Raw genomic sequence first — 12,034 nt, forward strand, 5'->3', positions numbered from 1 at the left:
CCAGGGACCACGTATCTCCTCTCAGGCTGAGACGCCGTTCTCCAAGTGTCCCACGCTCTTTCTCAGAAGTCAGCTCCTTCAGGCCTTCCCTGATTAACCTCATCAGACTTACGATTAGAGAAGCACGCATTCTTACAGCAGAAAGAGAATAGGAAAAAGTAGAGTCCCTCCCAACTGCCTTCTTTTTTTGAAGAAGAAGAAACTAGCCAGTCCAGTGTTCTGAAGCCCCTTCCCTCACAGGCTTTTCACAATCACTTCAATGGCATTGCTCTGTGATCTCAAGTTGGTGCACATGCTCTCTCCAAGGAAGCTGTGCGTTCTTGGAAGACAAAGACCATTGTGCTGCCTGAAGTATTTTTCTTCTAGGCTCCTATCGTTGTCTGGACACCACGGCCTTCATTCCTGTTGCTGGCTGACTAACGCAGGGCTGGAACAGGGAACAGGTGAGCCTTTCTGTGCCCAGCAAGGAAGATGACTAAGGGGCTAGAAGATGTGAACCAAAGCTTCTTTCATTTTTTACTTGCTGATCCAATAACCAACCTCAAACATTCCTAAAGTTGACAGCACACACATGGACAAAAACAGCTCTTCACTTGAGCCAAGGGAAGGTTGTCAGTTTGATACAACTTTGGAAAAAAAAAAAAGCATTTTGCTCATAAGTGGCCCAGGAAGCAGTGCTGTTTCGGCCTCCTTGCTCCTCTGTGTCCCTCGACCACGAGAACAGAGCAATGCAGGCAAACTGGTAGGACCCAGCAGGATCCTGGTAACCAGTTTGCAAAAGGGAACAGCAGACATCTAAGCTTTGTGCATGGGAACTCGACCAGGCTAGCACCTCTCCTCCCCCAGGATGTGACAGGACTGCCTGACCCACATACCCAGCATGATCCCAGTTCTCCCAGCACTCGGAAAATGAGTCCCCTGCTGCCTACTCCCATCACAGGCGTATACTTGTAAGTCTTGGGTAGGGAACAGAAAGACCTATTGAATCCTGGCCACATCCATTTGCAGAAACCGTATGAGACAGGTTTCTAATGTGATTATTTCTCTCTGACTTCGTGTGATTACATGACCTTTTAAAAATCATTCTTTCTTTGTTCATTCATCCATCCATCTACCCATCCATTCAACAAGAGCTTTTGGCATCTACTCCATGCTGCGTAATTTCTAAGCCAGAATCAATAGAACATTTTCCAAGCTTTAAAACTCTCCACCTTTAAGCAGCATCCATTAAGGGGTGGGGGTTGTATGTGTACGCGCACACACATGCGTGGCGGGATGGGGTGGTCACTGAAGAAACATCTGTGTTAAAACCTCAGCTCTTATTAACTAGTTCTGCATTCTTTTCGAGTCTCAGTTTCAACAGCTCTAACATGGGAATGATTCCTCGTAGAACTGTTGTGAAGTTTAAAGGCAGAAAAGTGTATACAGGACAACACTGGATGCCCGCACGAAGAAAGCATTCAGTAATTGTTAGCTTAAAGACAGTGACCTGAGAATCCAGTTCGCTCCTCAACCCTCTATTCTCCTAGTACCTCACCGACCCTAGTCAGTATCTTTCAAGTTCATTTTGCTTCCTAGGACAGTGTTCTTGTTGTTTTAATCCTCTGGTAAGCCAGCCTTGTCTTTATTCTGACGGATGGGCTGTACCCTCTTGAGAATCTGATCTGTATCAAAGTCAGCTGTGAAGCTCCTGGAACTGGCGGGAGGATGGATACATAAAGTCCGGTTAATAAATAAACACACAGACATCAAGGCTACCCGCTGTCGTAGTAACAAGACTTTATGCTTTCCTGGCTCCTGTCATCTTCGGGCCTGAAAGCACTTAATGAATTAGTCTCGCTTGCAGTCCTCCTGGAGAAAAATACTGCTTTGTCTACGAGCCATCAGAGTAACCAGCCAGAGGTCAGTCATTCTTGGGAACACTGCCAACCAGACCCCTAGAGCATCTTTGTTTGTTTCTTATCATGAAAGTAATAATTGTGTATCAGAATATTTTTTTAATATTTAAGTCAAAAGGTAAGAATTAAAACCCCCTGCAACTCTGTTTGCTTGGTGATAAACCCTGTTAACATTTCAGTGATCTTTCATACACACACACCCACACCCACACCCACACATCCACTTACCAGGATTACACTACATACGTGCCACTTTATAATTTAACCATAGATCACGTGTACCTTTTCACGTAATGTGTGTTTCTACATCATTTTAAGTGGCTGCTGGTTTTCTAAAGAAGTCTCTGATTAGTAAACATTTCGGCTGATATTATTTTAACTGTGAGAACAATCTTGTATTTTCTCTTTTTAGGATTTAGGGAGCAGCATGAGTGAGGGCACATGGCACAGAAGAGAGTGGTGGGTTTGCAAAAGTAAATGCACTTGGTGTGGCAGGAGAAGAGTGGGATGAGGACACACAGGAGCTACCGTGGGGAACCTCGTGGGATGTACGAGATGGCTGGAACCCTGAGTGGTTTTAAGCAGTTCTAGACTTCAGAAAGAACCCTCTGGTAGCAGGAGGCGATGCGCTGCAGGAGCCCAGACTGCGACCTGGAGACCCCATGCCTCTCATCTGCTCCCGTTTTCACCACGCTGTCAGTCACCCCTTGAAACCCAGCGGCTGCATTTGCTGTCATGGTCTGGCCCTTGTCAACCCTGCAGCCTCCTCTCACCAGCCCTTGCCCTGGCTTTTATAAATGCTTCTGCCCTGCCATGCTGTTTGCATCCTCTGGGTCTCTGCTGGGTCGTGCTAGGCCTGGCATGCCCATTCTCCTCCACTTCACTTGGTTATTTTTTACAAATCAATTGAGTGTCGCTTCCTCCAGTCCTCCCCTGACTCTTGTCTTTCCCCCAGGCTGGGCTAAGCTCCCCCTCCACAGACTTCCACAACACCTCATGCTTATAGAATCACGGCACCTCCATACTCTGTCATCGTATTGCGTCTACTGCCGGGGTCAGTGTCTTACTTGTTGGGTGTACAGTGGGCACTCAATAAATGCTACTGAATAAAGTAAAGGTGGTCCCAGAACCAGTAATGTCAACCTTTGGGCAGGACCAAAATATGTGAGGCATCAGGAACAAGCAAGGCCAATCCCACATGCACCTGCATCCCTCCATCTCCTCTGCCCTGATCCAGGTGACCCGCAGTCTCCAGCCTGGACCACTGCAACCATTTCCCAGTGGGCTGCAGCTCAGCAGACAGATGATGCTCCTCAAACATCAATCTGCACATATTTCTCTCCTACTTAAAACACTGCAGAAATCTTTGGATTATTCTTTGAACACCATGGTTTACAAGGCCCTATGTAATCCCCTGCCTACCTCTCCAGTCTCGTTTGCACCACTTTTCCCTCTGGTTCCTAAGCCCCAGACAACGAGCCCTCTTTCTGTTCTTCAAACAGCAAAAGCCCTTTGTTCAGCCCTCATTCCTCATGGGACTGGCTCCTTCCCACCCCGTGGGCCTATGCGTCAGTGTTGCTTCATCAGTGAGGCCTTGCTTCATAATCAAACCCAGAGTAAGCCTCCTTTCATGGTCTGTCATGGTACATGCTTATTTTTTTCCCAGAGAATCTTTATTCTTGGTAATTGCATTTTTATTTTTGTGGTCAATTGTTTGATAATACTTTTTATTCTTTCAGTGATGAGGGGTGGTGGTATTTTGCCCCCAAGTGGACATCTGGCAATGTCTGGACGTATTTTTGGTTGTCACAAGTTGGGGGGGGGTCATTGCTACTAGCATCTAGTGGGTAGAAACCAGGGATGCTGAACATCGTACAGTGCATGGGCAGCCACCCCACAACAAGGATTCATCAGGCCCAACAGTGACGAGATCAAGAAACGCTGCTCTAGACTATGGGTCCCACAAAGGCAAGGACCTTGCCTGCCTCGTTCACCACTGCATCTCCAGCGCTTGGCCCGATGTCTGATACACAGTAAGCCTCAGTATGGAAGAATAACTGGTCAGGCCCATCAAGACCCATCTGAACCAATGCCCACCAGAGCACTGGAGCTGGAAAGAGGAGGCTCCTGGCGTGCCAGGCATCACCCCGTTGCTTGCTCGACTATGGGGAAGTCTGGGTGGCTTTGTGGAGGGACAGGAGCAGCCCCAGGGGTGGAGGACTCAAGGAACTTCAGAAAGTGACTATTTACCATCTGATTGGAAAGTATGTGAAAACTTAACAATTTGCATGGCCCTACCAATAGATACCTGCTAAAAGTCAGTCCTGAACGGATGGACAGGTGGACAGAAGGCCAGAAGCAGAATGAAGCAGCTAGTGAGTTGAAAGGAAAGGGACAAGAAGGAACTGTTTCTAGTGTCTACGTAGTCATGTAATCCCTGTGCCCTTCACACTTACTCAAACTCACCGGAAGCACAAGCAGATATGAAGATGGGGTGCAGAGAAGGTATGATGGGGGGGGCGTTCACTTTTTTTCCTCTTGTGTTTCTCCTAAACCATTAAAAGCCTGTTTCTGAGAAACTGCAAGCTTCTCTCCTCAAATATTGCAGTAAAATACCTTTTTTAGATGCGGAAAGATCCAGAAGATACAGTTACCATTTGTCTGCCAGTAGGGAAGCATTTGGGAAGATGATCTGGATTCAGGGAAGCTCTGACATCCAAACAAGCAATCTCTCCCAAGGCAGAGCGCATGTTCCCTGAGCCAGGCTTTGTTCATAGAGACAAAAAGGTGGGGGGAGGGGAGGAAGCTACAAGAAAAGTTTCTCGCCCAACCTACCTTTCCCCATATGACCTCTCAATGAACAAGGCATCAAGAATCCAGTAACAATACCACCATCCATGAGCCTGTATCACTTGCTGCTCAGAGACCCTCCCACAGCACGCCCCTGAACTTGTCTTTGGTTTCACCACCTCCTCTGTCTGGGGAGAGATTCTGCCCAGGGGCTGGGCTAAACAACTCTGTTAGCAGAGGCTGGAGGCTGGAGGATGCTGGCTTTTAGCAGCCGTGTACCAAGAGTCTCAGCACCTGCAGGACTTGTTCTTATGGATTTCCTGCCACCACCCTGAATTTCACATGCTCACAACACCCTTAGCATTCTCCCCGCAACTGTCCCTTGAACAACTCCCATTTCTGATGCAGCACGATCATCATTGTTCAGCTGTCTGGGCTGAAACACTAGAAGCCTTTAGTCCACAATACTCCCATTCCCTTTAGGAACTGTTCTAAACCTTCACCTTTCTTTTCACGCCTCCACTGGACCCCCATTCTCTTCGCTTTTAGCACAGCACCTCATCTCCATCACGGAGGCTGCCGACTCCACCAAGGGTGATCTACTTGATTTTCCCCCCATTCCCCGCCTAACCCAAAGTCTTACCCAGGATCACCCCCACCCTCATCCTCTTCCCTCCCTCTTCCTCTTTCAGAAGGCTGAAAGACTCTTCTTCTTGATCAGTCCATCCTCTACTTGTGGTCTAGATGCCCCCTCCCCACTCTCCTTCCAGTCCAGGCTTCACTGAATATTCTCTCTGGCTGTACCTTCCCCTCCTCTCCTCTTGGCTCTAACCTCTCAATCTACGGGCCTGATCAAGTTTGTTCCACTCTTACAAACAACCTGTTGCTTCTCCTCACGTCCCACTGAAGATACTGTCCCAATAATCTCACTTCTCTTTCCCAACAAAACTACTAGGAATAAAGGTATACACTTGCTGTCTCCCCATCCTCATAATAATCATCCAGCTATTGCTGCATTTCTCTGCCCATTCATAGCAAAACTTCTCCAATGTTTGTGTATACTTGCTTCTCTATTTTCTCACAATGTATCCACTCTGAACTCACTGAAATCCGGTTTCCAACTCCCACTCTACTCTGAAATTGCTCTGACATAGGTCTTCAGTGACCCCCACTTGCCCACCAAATAATCTACTGTTGACTACTCACTCCTATTTGAAAATACGCCTACCACTCAATCTTTATCCTTTAAATTTTCTCCTCTTCAACCATTCATGCTATTACCTCACCTGGTTTTAACTCACATAGTCCTGACTATTGCTCCTTTGACTGTCTCTTCTAGACCACTTCCCTTATAAACATGAGTCTCTTCCAAGGTTCCCTCCTTGGCCCACCATGCCTGCCTTCGGCACTCATGTGTTTATGGATGAGTCCCAAAGCTATATATCTGGGCTGCACTCTCCTTGAGTTTTAGACTTGCACCACCGAGTGACTCCTCGACAATGCATACTTAGCAATCCCACAGGAATCTCCAATTCAAATGTTCTGAATAGAACTTATCATTTTACCTGCTTTTCTCTGCAAAGTTCTTTCCCTCCTGCATTCCTCTTCCTAATTAGTGGTACCACCATCCACCAGTCCACATGCCCAGTAACTTGCGAGTCATCCCAGTCTCCTCCCTCCATCTCTCCCCTCCCATCTGATCAATCACCAAATCTTATCCATTTTTCTCTTAAACATTTTAGAGTTTGTCCCTTCTCCATCCTTTGACTACGATTGTCTTCATTTGGCTCCTCATTAACTATTTTTTCCCTTTGTTAAAGCACTTACCCTTAATACACACTCAGAACTTTCCATTGTGTCAGCATAGACAATTGAGTCCCACACCTGCATCCACAAAAAGACGTCTACAAACTCTCCATTCCCAAATCAGAGCGCTTCACCTCCCCTCCAAGTATCTCCCCTATTGTACTTCCTGTCTCTCTGGGCACCACCACTTCCCAGGCCTCCTCCCCTCATCCAAAAGTCTGAAAGTCATTTCAGATTCCTTGTTCTCTCTCTTCCATCCCTCTGAACTCTTGACTAGATAGTTGCAATACACTTACCTCCTTTCCCGACTGTACCCAGCCACCTACCCGTTAAACCGGACAAGGAATTTATTGCCTCTCACTATTCCTAGTGTACCAGTCCAGCTTTTCTAATTAGCCTAGGAGGTCCTTGAGGGCATGGATCATGTCTGGTAGTTTTCTGAATCCTTCAGTGTGCCCAGCCAGCACTGGGTGCAGAGTGGGTGCCCAACAGAGAAGTGAGTCAGCAATGAAACCCATCTGCCAAGAGAAGGCAGGTGTTGAACCATTAGCATCCTGAGCTGAGGGGTGCTGTTTGCCCAACTCCTTTGCCATAGTGAGAGGACATGCTCAGTATCAGCGAGACCTCAGCAGAGGCTGGAAATGGTTCATGAAAAGGGACTCCACCAAGGACAACATCACGGCTTGTGGAGTCTTCGTGGGTTCTCAGTTGATTTCTGAGATCTTGAATCTGTGGGTACCCACCTGTAAAGCTGTACAGTGTCCTTGAGCAGTGCTCAGTGGCTTGGCATCTTGCAAATACGTGCTGTTTGGTGGTGGCTGCCTCACCTTGGAAACAAGCAACAGTTAAAAATCTTTCATGAGTGTATTCTGCTTTCCAGAAGTAGAGTCAAGAGTGTTTTATTTCCATTATCTTGGAAAAAATCCTTATTCCTTTGAGGTCCATGCTATTTGATTATTCTTTACTTTACCCCTTGCCCCATCACTGATGGTCCCTCAGTCATGGAGGACTTTAGCGGTTGTCTCCCCATCATCTAAGGTTTTATCGTGATCCTAGAAAGTTTCAACATGCAGAAGATGACCTCTCTAGCCCCTAGTCTCGAATTTCCATGACTTCCTTAACGTCAGTGGCTTTTAATTTCATTTCACTCATCCACTACCATGGCCATACCTTGGACCTGTATCACTGAAACTGTTCTCTGGTCAACCCTCACTTAGATTACCACCACTGTGTCCTGACCAATCACTCTGCCTCTATTCAAAAATCTGCAGTAGCTCCATATCTCTTACAGGGTGAAGTCAACATCCTTATCCTGGGAGGCAGCATGCCAGCCTCTGTCCAGTATCTCATCTCATCTCCATAACCTAACATTTCCTGTTCTGACATTACTGGATTATGTGCGTTTTCCAGTTCCTCCTGTCATCTCTTGAGTCTCCTGAGCTTCCCTCTGCCTGCAAGGCCCAGAAGACTCCCCTCCTTGTCTGCAAAGACATTCCTTTCTTGTCTGTTTCCCTTCTTGTCTGTTTCCCATCTTATCTGCAAAGATGCTCATCTTCAGTTCCAGGTCAAACACTACCTGCTCTGGAAAGCATTCCCTGCCTAGCCCGGGCACAGCTAGGGGCTCTTTCTCCTGTGCTCCCATCATGTGATACAGTCATTACAACACCGACCTTATCAGATTAATACCACGAGAGCAGGAACCGTTCCTATTCATCCCTGTACCTCAGCCCCGGATGCAGGCCTGGTGCAAAGTTGGCTTCAATAGACATTATGAAATGAATGAAGGAATGAGTTCCACAGATGCCCTGTTCTCTGCATATGAATGAGGTCAGAGAGATTGGGCTCTTGAATTAATTGAACCTCTTCTCTTTTCACCCTGGCCCAGTGCCCTGCCCATATGATTAAATCCCCTAATAGAATCTGCCCTGTCTAAGCACCACATACAAATCCCTCAGCATTAAGTAGTAGAAAAGCTCCCAAGTGCTTAGAGAAGAAAGAGCTTGGTGCCTCAGAGATGAGATGTGATGCAAGTGGCAGAGGGAGAGGTGACCATCTACTTCTTAGCTACTAACTGTCTAGGAGTATTGACGACTATTTCATACTAAAGCCAATTATGTGTTCAGCACTGTGCTAGCCACTGACAGTGAGGATAAAAATTAAAATGGCAGGCTGCTTTTTCAGATTCATTTCCCTTATAGGCTATTACAAGATATGGATATAGTTCCCTGTGCTATACAGTAGGTCCCTGTTTATCAATTTTAAATATACTAGTGTGTATCTGTTAACCCCCCACTTCTAATTTATCCCTCCCCTACCCTTTCCCCCCTTGGTAACCATAAGTTTGTTTCCTATGTCTGTGAGTCTGTTTTTGTTTTGTAAATAACTTAATTTGTACTATTTTTAAAATTCTACATATAAGTGATATACAATATTTGTCTTTCTCTGTCTGATTTACTTCACTTACTATGATAATCTCTAGGTCCATCCATGTTGCTGCAAATAGCATTATTTCATTTTCCTTTATGGCTGAGTGATATTCCATTGTGTGTATGTATATGTATGTGTGTGTGTGTGTGTATATATACACCACATCTTCTTTATCCATTCATCTGTTGGTGAACATTTAGGTTGCTTCCGTGTCTCGGCTATTATAAATAGTGCTATGAACACTGAAGTACATGTATCTTTTCAAAGTAGAGTTTTCATCTTTTCCAGATATATGCCCAGGAGTGACATTGCTGGACCATATGGTAAGTTTATTTTCAGTCTTTTTAAGGAACCTCCATACTGTCCTCCATAGCTGCTGCACCCATTTACATTCCCACCAACTGTGTAGGAGGGTTTCCTTTTCTCCACACCCTCTCCAGCATTTATTATTTGTAGACTTTTATGATGACGGCCATTCTGACTGATGTGAGGTGAAACCTCATTGTGGTTTTGATCTGCATTTCTCTAATAATTAGCGACGCTGAGCATCTTTTCACGTGCCTGTTGGCCACCTGTATGTCTTCTTTGGAGAAATGTCTATTTAGGTCCTTTGCCTGGACATACTCTTGACTACCTCAAACAGGCTGTCCCCAGTATACAACCAGCGTGATCTCTTTGAAATGGAGAGTCTGACTATGTCGCCCTCCTGCCTAAGTACTTCAGTGACTACTCACTACTATAGAATCGACATTGAAACCCTTACTGTGGCCGATAAGGCTCTGTACATCCTAACTCCTTTCTACCACTCCTGCTCATTGTATGTGTTTCTCCTTCTCATTCTCTGCACCCAAGTCCACTGGCCTTTGGGGTCTCAAAATGCCATGTTCTCTGTAGCCATGGCCTTTCCCAGTTCCAAGATGGTCCTCTCCCAGCTCCTAAAGTCCCCTCACCTCCGTGGCTGCTACTCACTCTTCAGGCTTCAGCTCAATCATCACTCCCCAGGATGACCTCCCCAGTTCTCCCTGAATGGCCCCAGATCTCCCATTAAACCCTTTTATGGTGTCCAATGTACCTCTACTTTCTAGCCTTTGTCACAGTGTCACTTCACATTTCCCTTGTGACAAATTTGTTTCCCTTGAATGACTTCAAGCTCCATGAGGGCTGGAGCTTTGATTGTTTTGTCTTTTTTCCCCCCTCGAGATTGTATCCCCAGTGACACTTCAATAAATTCTTGTGGACGTCTTGAAAATGCGATCTTCTCTTTTCAGCCCAACACTAACTAGCTTCTGTCCTCATCACTCCTCTGAAATTGCCCTTGTTAAAGTCATCAACAACCTTCAAACTGCCAAAACTGCGCTCCTGTGGAGCCCTCCTGTTCTACCAGCTGGACGGAGGGTTCCCTGCACTAAAATAGAAACCTGGCAGTCTTTCCCCAATTCACAGGGGGAAAAAATGAGCTGGCAAATATTCTCAATTTAAAGTTTTTGTCTCAGAAAGTTTTCTCAAAACATGACACCTACTATTCTGTGTCTGTGGTAGATAGAATCTGGCAGAGGAGGTTCCCTGGTTTAGTTCAAAACTGTACATTCGGCCACCTTAATATATAAATATTTCGTGGTGTTCTCCAAAGAGAACCATGATTCCCATGGGTTTTACGACATGAACAAGTATTTGAGGCTCAGGAGAAATGTCTCTGATTTGCTCTCTTGGTGGTGTCTGGTACTGTTGATCATGTTGGTTATTCATTTTAGCAACCAGCACTTACTGAGAAAATATTATGTGTTCACATAGCCCTTTGTCCCTATTTTTACTATGGTGTTCACAACCTTTCCCACGATCTTTCATATTCTGCAAGTTCCTGGAGGGAAGAGGGACTGTGGCTTTTCCTTCTTTCTCTCTCTCTCCCCCTAGGGAGCCCAGCATGTGGCCCAGGCACAAGGATCATGTTTGTGGAATGCGGGAATTAACGAATGAGGAATAAATAAAGGAATTAAATAGCGAGACAGAAGCTGAATCCTCATCCTCAGTCCTCTTCCTCCTATGCTCTGCTGCCTCCCCACTGAAACACTCAGTGACACAGTGTTTTGATACAACAGAAATGTAGATTTTACTTATGTAAAATACCATCTGCTGTTACTTTTAAAAGTAAAATGAATCTGATATAAACCAAGACCAGTTTTACAGGTCTTGTCCCTGTGGACTTAAACTTCTAATGTCTAAGCCATCAGCAAGCCCAGTTGATTTTACCATGAAAACAAAACAAAACAAAACAAAAATCATAGTGATTGCCTGTTTCATGGGGATACAAAGTTTTATTCTGTAAGTATCTAAAACTGCTATGTATCATGTCGGGGGCAGAAGCTGGGTAAATAATGACATTACTGACGCTAGTGCATCTTTAAACACCGCACATAGTCTATCGTAGCCCTATGCCTTCGCCCGAGCTGTTCTCTTGGCCACTTCTGCCCCTTCTCCTGCGCTTGTCTATCAAAACCATACCTACACTTGAAGGCTCAGTTCGAAAATCACCTTCTCCAAAAAGACCTTCGTAATTGGCCAGAATGACTGGGGCCAGCCTGATTCACCTTCCCCACCCCCGGCACGTGACAGCATGGCGCCTGTACCTGATTCGGCAAGCACGTCCTCAGTCTGCAGAGTCCTGCTGACAATGTGGGTGTTCCTCTCTGACACTGCCCTGCGGGCAACTCCAGCCCAGGGACCAGGCCTCGCTCACCTTTCTGTCTTCCAGTGCCTCGAACAATAGACATTTTCTGAATTGAAGTGTGGTAGGCTGATCATCCACTACTAGTGTGCATGTAAGTATCATTTTTTGTGTGTATCATACGGTGACTTTTTAAAGAGATAGTTGGGTATCCGACATCCCCCCTTCTGGCTAGGTCTTGGGAGCCTTAGCTGAGGGCCCAGCTCAGCTTCCCACTCTCACCCCTGTCGGCAACAGCAGCACGCAGAAGGAGCAGCTGCCTGTGTGCTCCAGAATTTATTTGGAGAAAAATTCAAGCTGTTTCTTTTTGAAGTGGATTGAGAGCCAAAGGTGAGCCCTAGCCAGTGAGCTGCGTGGGAGAAGAAAGCTTTGCAATAGGAAAGGCTTTCAG

The 12,034-nt window shown here is 46.0% G+C and overlaps 1 protein-coding gene across 4 annotated transcripts in view; it reads right to left on the reverse strand.

Moving 5' to 3' along the window:
• The window catches only part of LOC102528545 (protein FAM163A), a 59,986-nt gene that overhangs the window by 42,960 nt on the left and 4,992 nt on the right, over positions 1-12,034 (reverse strand). The window contains exon 2 of one of the 4 annotated variants that reach the window (XM_072946023.1): positions 7,238-7,321. The exons of the other annotated variants lie outside the window; for them this stretch is intronic. The gene's annotated coding sequence lies outside the window, so the exon portion shown is untranslated. The remainder of the gene's footprint in view (positions 1-7,237; positions 7,322-12,034) is intronic. 4 annotated transcript variants of the gene reach the window in all.

Source organism: Vicugna pacos, chromosome 21, assembly GCF_048564905.1.
Source record: "Vicugna pacos chromosome 21, VicPac4, whole genome shotgun sequence".
NCBI lineage: Eukaryota > Metazoa > Chordata > Mammalia > Artiodactyla > Camelidae > Vicugna > Vicugna pacos.